Below are 6,968 nucleotides of genomic sequence, written 5' to 3'. Positions count from 1 at the left end.
GCGCGGACCGCGCGAAAATGACCGCGGCCGCGCTGGTGTATGCAACACCTGAACCTGCATTTTCTTAAGTCCAAGACCTCCCGGGCCCCATTCAAAACTCACCCGAGCCCTCGGGGCTCCAAACCAAACATGCACACAACCTTAAAAACATCTTATGGACTTACTCGTGCGATCAAATCGCCAAAATAACATCATATACATAGGATCAAGCCTCGAACACATGATTTTCTTTCTTCAACTTTCATAACTCAAATTCTCCATTTTTAGTCTGAAACACGTCATATGACGTCCGTTTTTAGCCAAACTTTACAGATAGTGCTTAACACATATTTAAGACTTGTATCGGGCGTCAGAACCAAAATACGAGCCCGATACCTATATTTCTAACTCCTTTTTATTTCAAATTTTCATATCAAATTTCAGAAAAACAATTTCTTTCAAAAATTCATTTCTCGGGATTGGGACCTCAGAATTTGATTCCGGGCATACGCCCAATTCCCATATTTTTTCTATGGACCCTCCGGGACCGTCGAATCACAGGTCCGGGTCCGTTTACCCAAAATGTTGACCGAAGTCAATATTATGCATATTAATATCGAAATTCATCAAAATTTTCACATAATTCACATATTCTAACATAAAAACTTTCCGGCTACGCGCCCGAACTACGCACACCAATCGAGGCAACTAAAAGCGAGATTTTCAAGGCCTCGAAAGCGCAGAACAAGGAAGAACTACGGTGATGACCCTTCGGGTCGTCACAGATTTGGTGCGCGGCCGCGCTGGTCTACCTGAACTACCGACCCTCAGAACTCCACCACGCGGACCGCACAAAAAAGCATTGCGGCCGCATGGTTGCCAGCGCGGACCGCGCTGAAATGACCGTGGCCGCGTTGGGCCTGCAACACCTGAACCTGCATTTTTAATTCTAAGACCCTCCCGGGCCCCACTCGAAACTCAACTGAGCCCTCGGGGCTCCAAACCAAACATGCACACCACCTTAAAATATCTTACAGACTTACTCGTGCGATCAAAGTGCCAAGATAACATCATATACATAGGATCAAGCCTCAAAATATATGGTTTTCTTTCAACTTTCATAAAAACTCAAATTCCCCATTTTATGTCTGAAACACGCATATGACGTCCGGTTTTAGCCAAACTTTACAGATAGTGCTTAAAACATATTTAAGACTCGTACCGGGCGTCGGAACGAAAATACGAGCCCGATACCACAGTTTTCTGATCAATTTTCTTCTTCATTTTCCTTAATAAATTTCAGAAAGCAATTTCACACAAAAATTCATTTCTCGGACTTGGGACCTCGGAATTTAATTCCAGGCACACGCCCAAGTACCATATTTTTCTACGGACCCTCCGGGACCGTCGAATCACAGATCCGAGTCCGTTTACCCAAAATGTTGACCGAAGTCAATATTATGCATATTAATATCAAAATTCATCAAATTTCTCACAAAATTCGTATATTTCAACATAAAAGATTTCCGACTTCGCGCCCGGACTGCGCACGCAATATCAAGGTAACTAAAAGCGAGGTTTTCAAGGCCTCGGAAGCACGGAACAAGGAAGAATTACGGTGATGACCCTTTGGGTCGTCACATGCTTTTAGGAGCCTATGGATTATTAAAGGCTCTTGAGGTGGGTCGTAGCATTTTGGTCCAGCCCACAACTTATGCTTGAGTCCACATGAACGCCTTTGTTATACAACTTCAACTATCTTGTTATTGGTCTTAGTATTCAAAGAGATACGATTTCAGATGTCCAAACTTTAAAGATCAAAATTATTAAAATGGATAGTTCAACTGAACTTACATAATTCTAATCATGAACAAAATAAACTTAGTATTATGAAATCATTACATCTGGCTAATTATTCTAATAATTGCAGCTATAACTTCATTGAAAAGCTATACAAGTACTCATGTTAAACCCCAAAATCTGTCTATCAAGTGAAAGAAGAAAGTTATAACTAACATTACAATGTACCATTATTTACATTCAAACTCCAAATAAGCTGCATAAACAGGCTAGTATAACTATGACTCTCACATTTATCATTTCATAATACAATTAAATAAAAGTTGTTCCTAACTGCAGCCTAATAAATATAGATCCTTCACGAGACCATTAGCTTTCAGATTGCGCCTGAATCTCCAACGATGCTCTTGGACGTTATTTCGGCCTCAATGTTTACAGATTTGGCCAATTATGGTCAAATCTACAAATTATGGCACTGTGGACAGCAAACAACAATTACAGGAAACATCTTAACATATTCAAAGTATGATCTTACCATATTCAAAGTATGGTAATGGCACTTTACTTGAATTCTATGTATTGATAATCCATGACATCACACAAATCAACAAACAATCATTCAAACTCTGAAGGAGAAGACAAATTCAGACTTAAAACTAGAGCTTGCAGCTATAAAAGTACAATTCATCAAACAACAAGTGAAGAACTATTGCAATTTTTCACGGTAATATAGTATTATAATGACAGTTACATCACTAGAGATTAGAAGTAGTACCTTGACAGCAGTAAAAACAACAAGAAAATAAGATTATGACTTGGAGAAATGCAGCTAAATAGAGTCAGCTTCAGCTTAATCAAACAGTATCAAACAACAAAAATGAAGCCCCACGAAACTTCAAACCCAGAACTTGAAAAGAAATAGCTATCCAATGATGAAGCAAGCTAATGAAAACAATTGGTTTTTTTTTGTTGTTTCTGAAATGTCAAAGTTGGTTTTCCAGAAATTTTCTTTACTAAAAATGAAAATGAAGACAATGGACTCTCAAAAATCAATGTAGAATTAGTGAGGAAATGCAAGGAGTAATTCTGACTTCAGGGTGCTTTTTCGTGTGTCTTTTTCTGCAGAGAATTCCTCTCTTATATAGAATATATGAGAGCCTTATTAGAGAATGAGATAAGGTACAAAAAGAATCTACCCTCCTTCCATAAATTCAGGGGAATGACATCTTTTTGTACCAGAAAATGGACAGCCGTATCTAAATTCAACATCTTATCTCAACAATATCGGGACAGATGTCCCTTTTTAGAGTTTCTTTTCATTTGCACTCTTTTAAACTTCTGAAAATTCACCTTTTTCCAAAAATCTGATTTAACTTATTCAAGTTATTGCACCGTAATCCCTTATTTAGCAGTTTCCTGTATCACTACCCTAGATTCCCTAATTTCGATTTCCAATTACCCTCTTAAAGTTTCTGTTATTACTCATTCACACCCTAATTTCTAATTGGCATTCAAACATCAAAAATCAAACAATTAAGGCAAAATCAGAGACAAACAAAATAGAAATAATCTATTAATTAAACCTAACTAAATTATGGAGTTAATTAAAGCCAATTTAATTAGCCTAAACACATGCAATTAAACTAATGAACATGCAATTAACTCGACCATCAAATTAATTAAACGAACCAATCCAAATTAAGACCTAACAGATAATTTAAAGTAGAAAAAGAAGCAAAGGAATAGGATAAGAGGAGTACTTATTTTGGGCCAAAAATGAGTCGATGATTGAGGCGAATCAACGAACGATGATGGCGACGAAACTTAAGTCGGTCAGTGGTAAGTTGGCCGAAATCTGGCGAGTTTCAAAATGAACCAAACTAACATAAATCTATTTATCGTGTCAAGAGCAATCGACTCACTTGAGTTTGAGCCAAAACAAACGAATTCGTTGAAGAAATTAGAAGATGAGCAAAACCTGGGTTTTTTGAGATTTCAGATATACAAATTGGAGAAACCTAGAAGGATTTGAGGGGAATGACTATGGAATTTGAAGAAAGGGGAGGACGGTGATTATCTGGTTAAAGGACGGGCTCATTTGGTGGTGGTTTAGGGTGGCGCCGCCGGAAGTGGTTCTTTGGGCGGCTCGGGTTTTTAGGAGAAAAGTGATAAGAGGAAGAGTGTGGAAATGAGAGTAGTTCTGAGAGTTTGGGGGTGGGGGGAAGGGGTTTCGGACAATTATAAAGGTTTGAAGTGATGAGTTGTGGACCGTCTGATCTTGATCAACGAACGGTCGCGATTGAACATGACAAAAACGCCACCGTTTTGCTTAGAGGGGTGCTGGACCGGATTTTTGGGTAGTAGGAATTGGGCTGGGGCAGCTTTTCGTTTAAGGCAACTGGGCTGGCCCAAACCGCCCCCTTTTCCTTTTCTTTGTTTTCCTTATTCTTCTTTCTTTTATTTTATTTTAAATCCTAAATTACTTAACTAAAAACCTAAATTAGGTCCTAAATCAAAATCTAATTTGTGAACCAAATCCTAATTAACTATTTCTAACATTTGAACCATTAATTTAGCTTAAAAAATAATGAAAGAAAATTACTCGTTTTAAACTAAAAACTAAAATTGTAAAAGTGACCAATATTTTTGTGATTTTTGTTTAATAATGTAATTAACTCATGTAATTAAATTCTAAATGCAATTAAAACCTAACATGCTATGTAATGAAGATTTGAATATTTTTTGGTATTTTTTTTATAATTTTAAAATATTAAATATACAACTAATGCAAACAACAATTGGAAATAAATTCCTAAAAATTCTATAAAAATTAAAATAATTAAAACAAATCTATTTTTGTGAATTTGTAGGAGTATTTTTCGTCGGGAAAAAATCACGTGCTCACAGCTGCCCTTCTTTGCTCTGAAACAAGAAGGGTTTTCGGACAAAGATAAAATGAGCAATTACGAGCGATTTTTGCCCATTTGGATACTCCATAGGAAGCAGTTTGAAAAATAATTGACCGAACATTGCTTCAGAGGTTGCCTACTTATCCTTGGCTATAGAGGAATCAAGTCAGTGTAGTTTTGGAAATTTTGGTAGCTGGAACTACCGAGAAGCTGTGATTTCAATGTTGTTGCTGCTGTTTACTGCTTGCTGAGCTCATTATTACACCAAAGTCAAAAATGAAAAAGACTAACTAAGCTTATCAGCAACGAGTTACAAGATTCCTATCTATGAGTCTTTTGAAGTTTGATCTTGAGTATTGGTTGGTTCTTCACACAGACTCGGATATGAACCTTGATGCTTGCTAGTTACAGGTTCTAGTTCATTCTTCTTCAACTTTTCGGATCAAGACGGGACATGCAAAGCTTGTGACTTCAGTCATGTCTTATCGGTCTACATCTTTTCTCCGCTTCTGCACTTTGGATTCACTTTTTTTCTTTCTTTATTTTGGATTGAGATGTCTTCTTTTGATCATATCGAATCATGTGCTCGAGGTAAAAACCTGCTCTGACACCAAAACAAACGAACGAATGAAATTTTTCTGTCCTAGTTTTCACTAGGAAAATTTCATGAGTTATTTGTAACAAAACTCTATACTATTTTATTATTGAAAGCAATAAAATGTTGGGATTAGTGTACCCTGAGAAAATGGAGATTAGAGAGTGGGGACCCTATGTCCAAAATGAAAGAAAATAGGGAGTAGAGACCCTATGTTGGAAAAGTGACTAGGGAGTAGAGACCTTATGTCTAAAACAAAATCAATTAGGGAGTGAAGACCCTATATTAGAAAAGCGTCTAGGGAGTGGAGACCCTATATCTATATTAAAATCAACTAGGGAGTGGAAACCATATGTTGGAAAAGCGACTAGGGAGGGGAGACCCTATGTCTAAAAATAAAATCAACTAGGGGGTGGAGACCTATGTTGGAAAAGAGACTAGGGAGTAGAGACCCTATGTCTAAAATAAAATCAACTAGGGAGTGAAGATCCTATGTTGGAAAAGCAACTTTTGAGTGGAGACCCTATGTCTAAGATAACTTCAACTAGGGAGTGGAGACCCTATGTCTAAAATAAACATCAACTAGGGAGCGAAGACCCTATGTCTAAAATAAAATCAACTAGAGAGTGGAGACTCTATGTTGGAAAAGAGACTAGGGAGTGGAGACCCTATGTCTAAAAATCATCAACTAGAGAGTGGAGACTCTATGTTGGAAAAGAGACTAGGGAGTGAAGACTCTATGTCTTGAAACATCAACTAGGGAGTGAAGACCCTATGTTGGGAAAAGCGACTAGGGAGTGGAGACCCTATGTCTAAAAATCATCAACTAGGGAGTGGAGGCCCTATGTTGGAAAAGAGACTGGGGAGTGATGACTCTATGTCTAAAAAAATTTAACTATGGAGTGGAGACCCTATGTTGGAAAAACATAGCTAGGGAATGGAGACCCTATGCTACCATGAATTTGAACTTTCTTTCTTTTCTTTCTTTTTTTCATCATCTTTTCTTTTTTTATTTTATTTTAGAGAATGAGTAAATGAGGGAAAGAATTTTGGAGGAGACTTCCCTTTTTGGAGTGGTTGCTGCAAAGCTGTTTCTAGCCTTTGCGCAATTTCTTGTTGGTCGCACCTGCTTCTTGCAAGGCTGCTTTTGGATTGCACCTGTTTCCTGTTTTCAAACAAAGAATAATTTGTTAGTTTGAAACGGTGGTTGGTTTTGTGTCCTTGAATGTTTCAGTCACTTGATCTCGGTCCTTTCAACTGCAACCAGTTGTTTCCTGAATACCAATTGCATTTCTAACCTTGGAGAACCTCTGGCTTTTCCAAACTTTTCCATGACGGTCAGTCACACGGGACTTAACCTTTTTAACTTTATTTTGCCTTTGTGGTCATTTGACTTTGCATTTCCTCTTTCAACAGTTTTTAATTTTGAAGTATCGGTCACCATGGTTAGTCGGAGTCGACTTGATGCCATTGCCATGGCTGGGTGCTTTTTTTGCATATTAGCTCGTATCAAGAAATATTCCTGTAAATCAATCTTGTCATCCTTTCTTTGTCTTAGTTTCGGAACAGAGTTAGACAGAAAGGGATTCAAAGAAAAGCAAACAATAAAATGGACAAATGAATTTAGACGAGAGGTGTCCCTTTCGGGGACAAGAAAGAAGGACTTATCTGGAGTGCATGCCAAC

General features: G+C 37.6%; 1 long non-coding RNA gene across 1 annotated transcript; it reads right to left on the bottom strand.

Moving 5' to 3' along the window:
* Positions 1 to 1,882: 1,882 nt before the first annotated feature.
* On the bottom strand, positions 1,883 to 3,173 carry LOC107781780 (uncharacterized). The gene is made up of 2 exons (XR_001647079.2): positions 2,555 to 3,173; positions 1,883 to 2,254 (listed from the first exon to the last, which is right to left on the bottom strand). It is a non-coding gene; the product is annotated as an uncharacterized LOC107781780 (long non-coding RNA).
* Between the last annotated feature and the right edge of the window lie 3,795 nt (positions 3,174 to 6,968).

This window comes from Nicotiana tabacum, chromosome 3 (assembly GCF_000715075.1).
Source record: "Nicotiana tabacum cultivar K326 chromosome 3, ASM71507v2, whole genome shotgun sequence".
In the NCBI taxonomy this organism is placed as follows: domain Eukaryota; kingdom Viridiplantae; phylum Streptophyta; class Magnoliopsida; order Solanales; family Solanaceae; genus Nicotiana; species Nicotiana tabacum.
This window is presented reverse-complemented; position numbering and strand designations above follow the sequence as displayed.